Raw genomic sequence first — 14,034 nt, forward strand, 5'->3', positions numbered from 1 at the left:
TGGCAGCCAGTGGCTGGGGGTGGGGGATGTCCTGGCCAGGGAGGCACCCCTGGATGTGCCTATCACCAGAGAGGTTCCTTCTCAAATGCCCCTTCTCTATACCTCCTCAAGGGCCAGAGTCCTTGGTTAGTCGCCAAGAAGTGAAGCCAGCAAGCCCAGAGCCTTGGGGAAAGCGCCTTGCCTTGGAGGAGGAAAGAGGTGGAGAAGCTGCCCCTGGACAGAGGGTCGCCGGCCGAATCCTTCCAGGGGGTACCTGGTTTGAGGGGATGATCAAAGTGTATTGTGACCTCAGGAGTGCAAGGATGGGCCTCTGTCCTCTCCAAGGGCTAGAGCTCAGCCAGGAAAGCCAAGGCCCCCACATCCGCACACCTCCAGCTCTCGTGGCCTGCTGAGGTGTCTGCTGCAGCCCCAGCCAGGACCCTCTGCTGTTGCTGCAATTTTGAGGGCTCTCAGACTCCTCTTGCTCATGAAGAATTGTGGTTCTGTGAGCAACCTCTCTGCAGAAGGGGCTGTCAGTACCATACTGATCTGACTTGGAAAGCCTCCTCCCGAGGCAGGCCAGGCAGCTGTCACCTCTCCCACCTCTTCTCAACAGAGTTCCTTCAATTTCCTTTGATGCTGCCACCATCAACCCTGTTACTTCCTGGGCTCTTTCCAGTGTCATAAGCAGACGAATGTACCAAGCTGGAAAAACAAGGAGCGTTTGTCTTAGAAAGGACGGAACCGCAACATAACGGAGGAGAGAAGCCCAGGAGTAATACTGGGTGGACATGACGGGTGCATGGGCTGGTCCTCAGAACCAGGAGCCTCACACATCTAGTCCGGTGCCCAGAGGTGCCCCAGCCAGTACTAAACTGACACAGACGGAGGCAGCAGTCTATGTAGTTTCAGGAGGGTCTGAAGTAAGCCCTCTTCTTTTAGCAAAATTGTTGAAGGGACAGTGGCTGGAAATTAACCACCTTATATCTTCCTTAGTCATGACACTCAAACCACCTTGCTGCTTGCTTCTTCAATGAATAGAATGACCATATTTTCTTGTTCTATCCAGGACACTTTGCAAGTAAGAAGGGCCCTGGTAGTCAGTAGGCTGTGACAGCAGATGTCAACCTGGCAAACCAGCAGGTGATCACAGTAACAATGACCCAATACCCACGTCATCCTCCAGCCCTTCCAAGCCAAGCTCTGGCAACAGCTCAACCCCTCCTGGTGCCTTGTAGCTGCAGCCATTCACCAATGGCCTCAGGTGTCCACAGGGCCAGGTGGACATTGTGTGGAGAACAAAGTGAACACGCCCCTGTTCTCACCTCCATGCACCTGGGCTAGTGGGATATGATCAGAACACAAATGACAACTCTCACCGAAGGCAGGACAGACAGGCCAGCAGAAGGCAGAAATGAAGGGCAGGAGACATTCAAAGGAAAGAAAGATCTTGAATAAACAAACATTTGGAGGGAATTTTTCCCCGAGACTATTTTAAGATGGAGAGGCTGGGTCGCCAGGGTTACCAGGCCATTCTGGTGATTTGACTTTAAATGCTGGGATTCTGACTTTAAATTCATAACAACATCTTTCCTCGGCCCTGGTGGGTTAAAGAAAATGCTTTAGAGCAAATTTAGTGTTTTCTCCCATTCACAGTATCTGGCCCACAAGGCTTGTGGGTTAAAGTACACTCCTGATCTTCATTTGATAACCTCATCTCTCTCCTCTCTTTTGGTGCTTATTGTAAAGTAGGAACAGCAGCCTCATTACATGGGGAGGAGCAGTACGTCCAGGGCTGCAAACAAATTGCGCAGGTCCATTGCAGCCCCGTTGGGGTCAAGGGCACATGTGCATGACTGGATGCAGCAAAAGTCACAGCTAATGCACCCAGATGGTGATCCAGATGTGATGTGAGGCTCAGTGGGTACTTAGAGATTTTTCACAGCCAAGTTAACCAGTCACCCAACCCTCCTGCCCTTCCCAGGGCATGGCAGAAATAAAAGGCATCCCTATTTAAAATGACACACGTGTGAGTGGGTTTGAGGATTCCAGATGACTCACAGGATCCTGTACATTTGTATATAGTCAAATGGTCTTCATCTCCTGCCAGCAAACCACCCCGCTCTAAACCTACAACAGTCGAGGAAGACAAACCCATCACGACCACCTTCTAAGAAGACACAGCCAAGTCCCAGGGCTCACTGTAAGATCACAAATGCAGTGAAACTGCTTGCTAAGAGACATTTTTCTTGCACTCCACTCATTCCAAAGACAAAGCAATTTATTGCAAAGTCTGCCAAAATAAACGTGCCTGCAACTCCCCCAGCCAGTGGGAAAGCACTTGGGCTGGGATGGGAGTAAGGAGATCGGGTGCTTGCTCCGGCCACAGCATGCTAGCAGAGTGACCGTAGGCAAGTGCTGCCCATGCTCTGAGCCTCCAGTCCCTCATGTGTGACCTGGGGCAGGCACTGCCTACCTCCCAGGTGATGTGAGGGCTATCTCTGTGGAAGCACTTGGAACACAGTAAAGAGCCATGCAAAGGCTAGACAATGCAATTGCTAGTGTTTGCTGTTCAGAAAAACAAAAAACAAAAAATAACCTTGCTTTTCATAGACAAACCTCAACTACATGGAATCACTTAAGAATGGTTCATTAAAATTTCTGGTGAAATTAGGTTCAAAGAGGCCCTCCTTGGAGGCATGAAGAAGGCCTGACTGATAAACACTGTGGACACTGAGTAATGAAGATGTGGAAATGGTGGCCGGCTTGGGGAAAGACATGAGGATAGATCTAGGAAGTTGCTTTTTCAAACTAAAGTCCATAAATGTTCATAAGAGATTTTTTTCCCTTTCTCCTAGAAAAGTCAGCAACTTAAATTATTTTTGCTTTAAAATTCCAGTTCCCCATATTGCTGGTTAAATGAGGTTTTTCTCTTCAGATGGCTCCAGCCTGCAATGTTTCCTCCATCCTGGTCCTGCCCCCACCTCCCTCCTTCTTTCTCCTGCCCCCCTGTGCCCTTGGAGACACGCTGGGCAGACTCCCCATGTGATCAATCTGACGTCTTAAGTTTAAACGTCATTACCTCAGTATATCAGTAGAAAAAGTTCTATTTCATTGTGTCTTGTGGCAAACTTCAGTTCGGTTAATGGAGGGTTTCATATACTTTTAAAAGTAAGTCAGGCTGGGCACAGTGGCTCACCCCTGTAATCCTAGCATTTTGAGAGGCCAAGACGGGAGGATCACTTCAGGTCAGGAGTTTGAAACCAGCCTGGCCAACATGGTGAAACCCCGTCTCTACTAAAAGTACAAAAAATTAGCCAAGTGTGGTGGCGGGCGCCTGGAGTCCCAGCTACTCAGGAGGCTGAGGCAGAAGAATTGCTTGCACACAGGAGGCGGAGGTTGCAGTGAGCCAAGATTGCACGACTGCACTGTAGCCTGGGCAACAGAGCGAGACTCTGTCTAAATATATATATATATATATATATATATATATATATATATATATATATATATGAAAGTAAGGCAGAACCTAATTTTCAGAATTGCATAATGACGGTCACAGCTGACCGACTGGTTCCACAGATTAGGCACTAGGAAAAAAAGATTTTCCAGAGTAATCCCTAGATGATGAAAGCACGAACTCATTACTTTTTTTCTTGCAGTAGTTATTTTTGTTAAGGACCTGTCCATACTGCAGGCAGTGGGTATTTTGTATGGAAGAAGAAAACATTTATCTGCATACAGTATGCTGAAGTTTATTTAATCATTTCTGTTTCAATGTAAAGGCAAGGTGTCTTCATTTTGCTAACTGTTGTACATTTCCTATGACTTTTAAAATGTTGTTTCCCCTGAACTCTCCTTCGGGACAGAAGCGCCCCCGGTGAGGCCATCTGGTGCTAAGCCCCCAACGTGAGGCCTTCCCGGCTCCTCACCTAAGGTTTCCCAACCACACACATGCCCAACATGACCCCTGCCAGAGCCCCCTGTCCACCCTCGTGCCTCTTACCAAAAAGAAGTCATTTCCCAAAACCCAGGGCCTTTCCTGGGCTGACAGGTCAGTCACCGTCTCTGTGTGTGCCATGTTCACATCCTTACGGAGCCCCTGGCTCACATCTCCTCGTGGTACCAAGCAGATGGTAGGAGAGCTTCAGAGTCTTCTACCTTCTTGCTGCTCTTTGGCACGTTACCAAATGGCCTCCAAAGCTCCAGAGCAAACTCTGACCCTTCACGGAATCTGACCCCAGCCCTTCAGCTCTGATGGTTCCTTTGGCCATAGCTCTCCCTAACACAGTCCCATTTCCTTTTGGTGTCCCCTGACGATTCCTCACCCCTTTCTCTTGCATCCCCCCCTTGTTAACTGTTTTCTTTATTTTTCAATACTCTCTTATCGGCTCCTCACCCCCAGACCCCTTGGCTCCCTCCCTTGTTCCTGTCTCCATCTCTTTTCGTCTCCATTCCGATGCCCCTGCCCATTCCCTCTGCCCCCAAGGCCTCCCGACACTTCTTTCAGTGCAGCCCACTGATCACTACCACAGCTCACCTCTGCAAAACAACACCCAGGGAGAAAACATCGACAATGTTGTCAACCTTATGACAGTTTTATTTTCCTGTCAAACACTCCTGGTGCCTTTCATTTAAATAGATTCTTTGACAGATATATCTTAGTAGGTTCCCTTTCAGAGGAAAAAAATGTACATTTTAAAAATTTTTAGTTTTAGTTTATGTTCTAAGTCTCATAAAACACTGCTATTAGGTCCTATGGCTAAAGAAATGTTTTGGGTTTTTTTGTTTTTTGGCTTCTTGGTCATAAGCAAAGTGTCTAGGGTTTCCTGTTGGTGTCAGGTCCGACATGTCACAGCAAACTCCTCAGCACAGGCCTGTGACACACTCAGCTCAGGAGAGGGCAGCAGCCAACTACAATGCAAAGGGATGGATTCCGCTTCCTGGTCTTTAAAACCAAAGGGGAAGACCAGGTGTCCTACATTGTGCTTCTATAATTCAGTAACTTTTCTGTTGATTTCAGTAAGTCAAACACACTTTTCTTTAGGCCTACTGGATTTTGTTGATTTAAAGAGATGTTCTGGCTCAGGCTTGAGTTGATACCCACCCTTTCCCCACCAAACCCAGGTGGAAAGTTACAGTGAACAAAGAAGGGCTACAGTTCCCCATGCTGAGAAGACCAGCAAGTGCTTCCAGAAATGCTCTTTCCTTTCAGAGAGGGAATCCATTTGGCTTCCCTTCAGTGCATGGCTTGGTGGAATCTGGGATTAGATCCCCAACAAGCGATGAGACATCCAGAGAAACGGAGTGCCTGGTATTTATGGCAGAATATAGAATAACTCATCTTTTTCTTAACCAATTCTTTAGTTTATGGTTTAGCCAAAAGTAAGCAAGCCAGTTCCATGGCCATCCAAGACCCTGAGAGAAGATCCCCCACCAATATTTCCCATGAATGATCAGGGGTCTACAGAGTTTCCATCACCGAAGCCATTTGAGTTCAGTGTACACGCTCTGGAATGATCAATGTAAAAATGTCAATCTCTAAGTGGTTCTGTTGCCAAAAGAGTTTATAGATTGTGTTGAAGAGAAAACCAGCACCTGTGTTTTCTGTGGTGTTACTGCAGGGTTCATATAGAATGGAGTGATGTCTCTGGGAATATGGTTGTGCAGGGACCATGTTAAAACAGGTGTCACATGAGCTGTCACCCAGCAGGGGTAGAGACAGAACAGAGCAATGTCCTACTATATTAACTGGCAAGAAAATACGCTGTTAACTGGCACACAAACTCACAGGAACTGGCCGCTTCTATATCGAGACAAAGCCTCCAGTCTTCCTATCAAAATATTAACTTAGTATCAACCAAAGATGTCCCTCCCCACTTGGAGAGGAGCCCTCAAGGAAGTCTGATTTCTCCAGCTGTTTTCTGAAATAGCCACTTGTGTGGGTGTCCTTCCAGGTCCTGAGGCACTCACATAGGGTTCTTCAAGTATGCGTGGTGTTGTCAGTGCCCATAGCCCCCAGCCTGTCCACACCAGGCTGCTGACCATAGTATGAGGGAGAAGTCTTCTGCAGAACCTGGCGACCCTAGAGCGGCATTCCACTGGGTGGTAGTAATCCCAGAGCACAGTGGTCTCTGTGGGCCTCCCATGGCCCTGGCCACACATGCAGCCTCTTGGTGCTGACCAAAGGGACCCCTCCTGTGCAGAATACCTGTGCCTTCAACCACAGTTTTTCTGCAACAATCCATAACTACTTTAGTCTGTTACACCAGACTCCACCAAGCACAAAATCATCCCGTGGCCTCTTTGGTTGATAATCTAAAAAGGGGGCTCCAAGGAATTTTAATTAGTCTATAATTTTGAGAGCTTTCTTTATAAGAAAGAGTATAGAATCTCATATCATATTTCAGCAATTTAGTAAAAATAGCATTTTGCTGGGAAAAGAATACTAAGGGGAGGTGCCTGGTTCCCTTCTTCTTAATACTTCCTTTCTGCCCAACTGAACATTGCAAACTTCCATGGCAGCCCAGGATGATCTTGCCTTTTTATTAAAGCAATTGGATTTTATACATTTGATACTTTGGCTCTTTTGTTTAAACTTTTTTCTTGTTATTTGGTGTACAATATTTAAATGTACAGTATTTTATCTCCATAATTAATTATAGAACAGAGTTTCTCTTCCTTCTCATAGTCTTCAGATAATTCAGAAATGTTTAAATCTTCGCACCCACTTTATATATGTTGTGCTGTTTCTAACTTCATATATGTAAATACTTTTTGACATACTTTGGTGTTTCAAGTTCTGTCTCTACTTTTATTGTGATCATTATCACCATGATTCTGTTATCATTCTTAATGTTGGATTTTTTTTTTCTGGTGCACTCTATTTTTTTAATCACCTTGGATATTTTGAAAGTATGTTAGCTATTTGTGTACGTAGACATAGGAAAGTGCTGTGCTTAAATTAAGCTGTAAGCTCTCTGATAGACAGATATTGACCTTAAAATTTGGTCCTCTTAAATGCTATCTATATGGTTTTCTTCCAATTAACAGGTGCTATTTCAACAAAACTTGTTTCTCTGCTGAACTACTCTGTCCTTTCCATTTCTGACTTTAATTTTTAATTGCCTGCGATTCGGTTTGCCAATGCCTGAATATACCACATCAAAGATAGATATTTCCCTTGACGGTGGCATCTTCTCTCCATTTTGCTAACTTCCAGGCTGAGAGTGAATAGCAAGAAAAACAGCCCAAGTGGCCAGGGTTTGCTAAGAACCTACTGAGCAGACAGCTTCACAAACGGCTCCTCAAGTGTTTTGGCAGTGGGGGACAGACTATCCAGCTAGCCCATAGCCATATCTGTTTAAAACTTCTTGCTTCCTACTTCTCCACCTCCAGGTAGACTTCAACCTGGAATTCTAGAAATATTTGTTGACCCAGACCCTGCTCACCAGTGAGGCAGCACACACAGAGACAGGCAGTGTGGTCTCAGTTCAGAAGAGACCTTTCTCCCTAACCTGAACACATCCATCCTGGGCAGTGTGACACCAGGGTGAGGTCCCTGCATGGGGAGACAGAAGACCTAGGTTCTGGTTCCAGTTCTGTCACGGGTGCAATGACAGGCTTTCTGGGCCTTGGTCCTATAAAATACAGGGCTAGACTTTGAATGCAACACAACTATTCTGTATGGAAAGACTTAGCTGAACAAAACAGCCTATTCTTTGAAATGTAGCTTTGCTACTGTCCAGATGTGGAGGATTTTAGCAAATGAACACAACTGCTCTTTTAAGTAAGAGGTCCTACCCGCTGGGAACCACAGGGGCCAATGACTTGAACCACAGTAATGTAATAGGTATCCTAAAGATCAAAGGTGAACCCAAAAGAGTGATGTGGGAAGACCAATTACTAATTGCACTAAATAAAGGCTCTTTTGAAAAAGCCATCAAATGAAAAAGATGAAGCAGGAACTGGCTAAATTAGCAAAATGGTTAGACAACAGTTAGCCTGACACACTTCAACTTATAAGGAAAAAAAATGGACAGATAATTTTTTGCTGAAATTGTAGTCCTTGCTATTTGTGTTGTCCTAGAGTTTTATATGCCATTTTATACTTCTTCTCTATGATGTAAATACTTTTCATTGTAAAAAATGTAAATATTAACTATATTTTTTGTTTCTGTCTTTTCTAAAATGGAAGTTGATCCAAGTAATAAATTACAAATCATCTATATCTTGTTCTTTTTTTTCTTTTTTTAGAAATTATATACCTTTACTGTCCTTCAGAAGGGAAAGAGTTTCATGATTAAAGAGAAACTTCATTCCTAACTAATGGAAGTAAGATGGTGCCATATAAGAGGAAAAGATGAAGGGTCAGGAGAGTGGGTTTTAGCTCTGACTTTTTCATTAACAGATGTGGGGCCCTGACTAAGTCAGTTAACCTCTTGGAGCTTCATCTAAAACTGAAAACAGCTGCCAACGTTGTTTTAAAACTCAATAAGGTAATAGATGCAAAATGCTTTGAAAGTAAAAAGGTGTACTCAAAGGCATGGAATTACTAACCCTTAATTGTCATTGCGTCCATTGGTTGAGGGATAAAATTTTATATATAGGAAATTTGTTTAATTATTGTATTTTGCTTGAATTCTATTTTGGGACAAAACCAAATGGAAATTGAATGTCAAGTTAACTTCTACTGGTATTTCTAAAGGCCCATAATTAATAATCATAATGATCTTATGACCTTTAAGAGCACTGGGGAAGAAATAAGTTTCAACAATTTTTAACAAAATTCTTAAGTCTGAATGTTCTTGGTTTGACCAAAATTTCTTCATCAGTGCCTAACATTCCATGATGAAGTCTTTTCCGGAGGCAGAAATGTAATCAAATGATGTGGAATTGGCAATCCATCCAAAGGGGGGAAGGAATCCCAAGGAATGTCCCAGGCAAACTCTACTTTGGATCCATGGAACTCACATATACAAATACATCACACTGAGAAGTGCCTTCTTTTCCTTTGTAAATGACCAAACTGAACCAATTCAACTCAAAGGAAAGCCACAATGACTAGCAGCTTACTTCACGCTTTAACAGACCAAAAGGATTGACCGTGGATTCTTGCCATGTCAGAGTAGAAAGAAGCCTTAAAGATCATCTGCACCCCTCGCATCTTACAGATGAAAGACTGGGAATTTATGTGACTCATCCAGGGTCATTCAAAATCATGGGCCCTCCAGCTCATGAGAAAAACAGCTAGGGATAAAGAGACAATATAGTCCTTCTCAGCAGCTGTGGTTCCACCTGCTCCACCTGCAGCTCAGGATGAAGGACATGGAAGGCAGGTGGAGGGGAACTTGTGCTTTCATCTCTCAGCCACTTACAGGCCCTCCATCTTCCCCTGAGACCATCAGAAATACAGGCATTGCACTGTACAGTTTGGGGATCTTGGCTGTGGATGAGGACAATTGTGTCATAAAAGTAAAAGCTTCCATCTCTCCTCCTTTTCTGAGAAGCAGGATGGGACTGAGAAGTCCCTGAAGAAGTGGGTTCCAGGTCTGAGTCTTCCATTAAGCATGATCATGAGCCCTTCCTTCTGTGAAATGCTAGCACTGAGCATTTAAAAGCACCTTCTCCACTTTCTCTTTCCTGGCTTTTCCTGTCTCACTGCCAGCCCTGAACTTCTATCAGATCCTTGATGCAGGATTGGTAAAACAGGAAGTTATCTTAGATACCCAGTCCTGTGATTTCCAATTAATTAACCCGACAATTCAGAAAATGGCATTAGAAAAAATTTCAGCTGTGTTTTGTTTTAAATGACTGATGTTTAAAAGTTCTAGTTTAAAAGTCTTCAGAAAATTGATCTGGGTAAGCAAATCTCGGAAAGACAGGAAAAACAAGTGGCTGAATCTTTCCACAAACAATCAGGATTTGGAAGGATTTTTGCTAAAAGATAATGTTCAGGAAAAGGTAAAATCATACTCTTACACTGATATAAAAATGAACACATGTTAAAGATTTTATTTGACTCATATGATGAGGGAACCAGACAGATGTTTTCACCGGTCCAAAGGAAAAATCAAACAAGCACAAATTATATGCAGTAAAGGAAGGTTGAGATGAACTGCAAATGGAAACAAAGTCAATTATGACTATTGGACAGTATATAATTTATATAACTATCAGTTACCTACAAGTTAGAAAGGGCTGCAAAATAGCTCAAAGACAATGAATAGTATAGAACCTGATACCCCAGAAGGATATGCTATAGATGTGGCATCATTTTCCATTAAAGCATAGAATTTTTTTCCTACAATTGTAAAGCAATGCTCTGCCTTATTTAATACCTAGACTTATTTCACAGACATTAAAACACATCATCCTTTTCAACTTATATATTAGGCTGGTAAACGTGTAATCAGAAAAACCCCTGGGCAGATATTGATGGAGCCCTGTATTTGAGTGTTAAGCTTCTGACCTCTGAATTCTCTGAGCCATTTTCCTCTGTCTATTCACTGTCTCCACCTCATACCCCACCCCCACTTAGCTTGGGGCTAAGAACTCTTGACATAAATACTAACTCTGCAGAGCTGATCAAAAGCAGATGTAGTGAAGGATGTTGACCCCGGATTTCATAGCAGTCATCACTGGGTGAGTAATAAATCTCTATGTTTATATGGCTAGAGTCTTTCCTCTGAATTAAAGCCCACTAAACCTTCACATTTGTGGCCGCTGACTGGGAAGAACATCTTTGTCACTGGCCTCTTAATTCAATGTGCCAACAGCTAAGATGCTCTTAGAATAATAAATTGCAGTCTCCCTCCTGACCTCATACACCCCCATGCAGTCTTCCTCCTGACCTCACAGAGGCCCATCCAATGATACTTCATGCTTATCATCCACCCACTCTTTTTAATTGGGCTGGCAGAATCATAGTATCTTAGTCCTGGAGACATGAACTATGTCTCCCTCCCCACTTTTTCAGTATTAATTAATGTGGTCATTATACTCTTGCCATTGCTAAGGATACAGTGATTTCCTTAGCATTGCTGGATCTTTTCACGTTAAAATAATAAATCAGAATATTAATTCAAGATGTGGCTGTGACCCAAAGAAGTCATGTGGCTGTGGCACTAACAAGTTATGTGCCTTCACCAGCCCTTCATCTCCCACGGCCTCTTCTTCATAAAAGTGAAGACATTGAATTCTAAATCTTTTTTGATTCTATCACGGTTTACAGTGATAGCTGGTGACATATTGTGGCCATTGGTGTCTTTAATATATTGCGACTATAGTAGCTGTTAACAGCCTGTATGTGTGATTGGAAAACGGCAGTGTACCCTCTCGGAAGTAAGATTTTAATGTGGGAATTGGAAAGAGATTGGTTTGGATAACTCCAATCACATAGAGATCTCTTTCCTAACTCATGCCTCATTTGAGAAAGTAGTAAATTCCCAAAAACAAGCTATTAAATGGCATCTCCAAGGATTCTGAGCTTGAACAGGTCTTCAGGAGTTTAGGTACTGGATATTCCCCAAATAGATTGTTTATCTCCCTGGCTTTTGAAGAGTGAGGATGGGTTATGCTGACTTAAATACATTCTTGTTCAGCCCCTCTACCTCCACATTCTCACTGGCAACAATGGATATAAAAATACAATGTAATGGAGAGAGATTCAGCAAAAACATTGGCCTGTACTTTTCAAAAATATCAGTGTCATGAAAGACAAAGAACAATGAGGAACTGATCCAGAATAACAAAGAGTAAAGATTAAAGAGACATGGAAAATACATTCAGGGCCAGAAAAAAAATGGACAAAAAGTTCATTATAGAGCAATTGGCAACGTTTGAATATGGTGTGACATTATATAAGTGAATATTCTTGTGCTTAGAAAGTGCACACTGAAATATATAAGTGAATATTCTTGTCCTTAGAAAATACATACTGAAATATATAAGTGAATATTCTTGTCCTTAGAAAATACATACTGAAATATATAAGTGAATATTCTTGTCCTTAGAAAATACACACCAAAGTATCTAGCTGTAAAGGAGAAAGATGTCTACAACTTGCTCTCAAATCATTCAGGAAAAAAAAATTTTAATTGAAAAAAGATAAAAAGATAAGTTGAAAAAACTGAAAAAGAAAATAAGAAAACAAATGTGGGAAATAAGACAAAGAGGGACAAATCTGGATGAAGGATGTACAGGAGATCTTTACACTGCTATAGCTATTTCTTGTGTTTGAAATTATTTACAAAAATATATTAAAAAGAAGACACTGTAGAAATAATTTCAATATTCTAAGACAAAATAATTTTGAACCTAAATTCTATATGCAATCAACTATTTAAGTATTATGACAAAATAAAAACATGTTCAGACTGCAGGACTTAGAATATTTCTTTGGCCATAAACTCTCACTGAAATTAATGCTAGAAAATGTACTTGAGCAAATAAAAAGACATGGGATACAAGAAACTATTATATCCATAGAAATTGGTAAAACATGCAGCTAAGCCTAAATAATTGTTGTTTTATTGATAGAATCTAGAAGAAACAAAAATCCCAAATAGTTTCAGCAAGGAAAGTAGCAGAGACCTGGGGAAGGAGAAAGTAAAATCATACCTAGTTTATCCATTATTCTGAATAAGAGGAAGAGAGAAATACTGATTAATTGTGGTCATACAGAGGAGATACCATGTGCTAAAATTTAAAGGTATTCAGGGTGACATCAGTACAAATGGAGGAGTAAGGAGTTCTGAACATTCTCTCCTCCATAAAATCAACTAAAACAATGGCAAAAATTGTCAGAATCGACTTTTTCAGAACTCTAAAATTAATGAAAGGCTTACAGCAATCCAGGAGCATTTATTCAAGAAAATTGGCTGAAACTTGGTAAGAACAGGGAGTTTTGTGGAGTTTTAACTTGCCTTTTCCATGACCCTCCTCAGCTCAGCAGTAGCCTTGAAAATATGAAACCAGCAGCCTGGCAGCCAGACGCCCTGGGGTTGGGCAGGAAGTGGGGTGCAGGAAGGAAGGTGGTTATGTGGGAGGCAGAACCAGCTTGGAGCTCATTCAAGGCCATGCTTCCAGAGAATTATCATTACTTAACCTGTCTGGTCATTCCCTGGAAGACCCTATTCACAAGACTTATCTTATTTGACCCAGATCAGGGTTAGCCCAGTGTAAACAGCCTCTTCTCCAGGAGAATTTGTCAGAAACAAACAGCAGTGACTATTTAACATTGTGGCTGCCTGCGTGGTGGCTAACAGCTGGGACAAACAATATTCCAACCAAAATGTTTAAAGGGTAAATCTGAGAAATGAGATATCCATGGGGATTTTTTTAAAACTCCAACTTACAGTAGTCTAGAAAAACATGTGCATGTAGAGGGCTGTGGGTATGCTCAGGAAAGATCTGAGAAAGCCCTAGGCTATCACCTCTGGCCGAACTTGAGGCCCTACACAAACAGTAAGTGAACACTAAGCAAGAGTTGTCATCCCTGGCTGAGTGTTAAAGGCATGCCTCAATATGCATATAGAGCCTCTTAGCACAGAATGGGAGACTTATTTGTTCTAGTCATTTGAGGAAACCTCTGTGTAATCATTAGCTGATGTCTAAGTTAACTGAGCAGAGACATCAGTGAGCACACATGATGAATAAAGACATTATAGAATTACCTCAAAAAAGTTGCTATCAAAAGAAAACAATAATAACAACAAACAGCAAGGACAGCAAATCATGGAGTGGGGAGGGGGAAGAAAGAATCTGATTCCCAGAGATGACACCTAATATTATATGGTGTTCTGTTTCAATTAAAATTTTAAAATATGCAAAAAGAAAGAAAGCCTACATACAAGAAAAAAGCAGGTAACAGAAACTACCTTTGTGGAAGCCAGATGTTGGACTTACTAGACAAAGACATTAAAATCACTATTTTAGATATGTTAAAAAAAAAAGTAATCCATGGGTAAAGAACTAAAGGAAAATATGAGAATAATATCTCACTGTATAGACAATATGAATAAATTGATAGAAATTATAAAATGGAACAACCAG

The 14,034-nt window shown here is 42.0% G+C and overlaps 1 long non-coding RNA gene across 1 annotated transcript in view; it reads right to left on the reverse strand.

The window, feature by feature from the left end:
* Nucleotides 1–9,967: 9,967 nt before the first annotated feature.
* Nucleotides 9,968–14,034, reverse strand: part of LOC104008197 (uncharacterized) — a 47,092-nt gene continuing 43,025 nt past the window's right edge. The window contains exon 4 of the long non-coding RNA XR_008537407.2: nt 9,968–10,096. This is a non-coding gene — a long non-coding RNA (uncharacterized LOC104008197). The remainder of the gene's footprint in view (nt 10,097–14,034) is intronic.

Source organism: Pan troglodytes, chromosome 8 (assembly GCF_028858775.2).
Source record: "Pan troglodytes isolate AG18354 chromosome 8, NHGRI_mPanTro3-v2.0_pri, whole genome shotgun sequence".
Classification (NCBI taxonomy): domain Eukaryota; kingdom Metazoa; phylum Chordata; class Mammalia; order Primates; family Hominidae; genus Pan; species Pan troglodytes.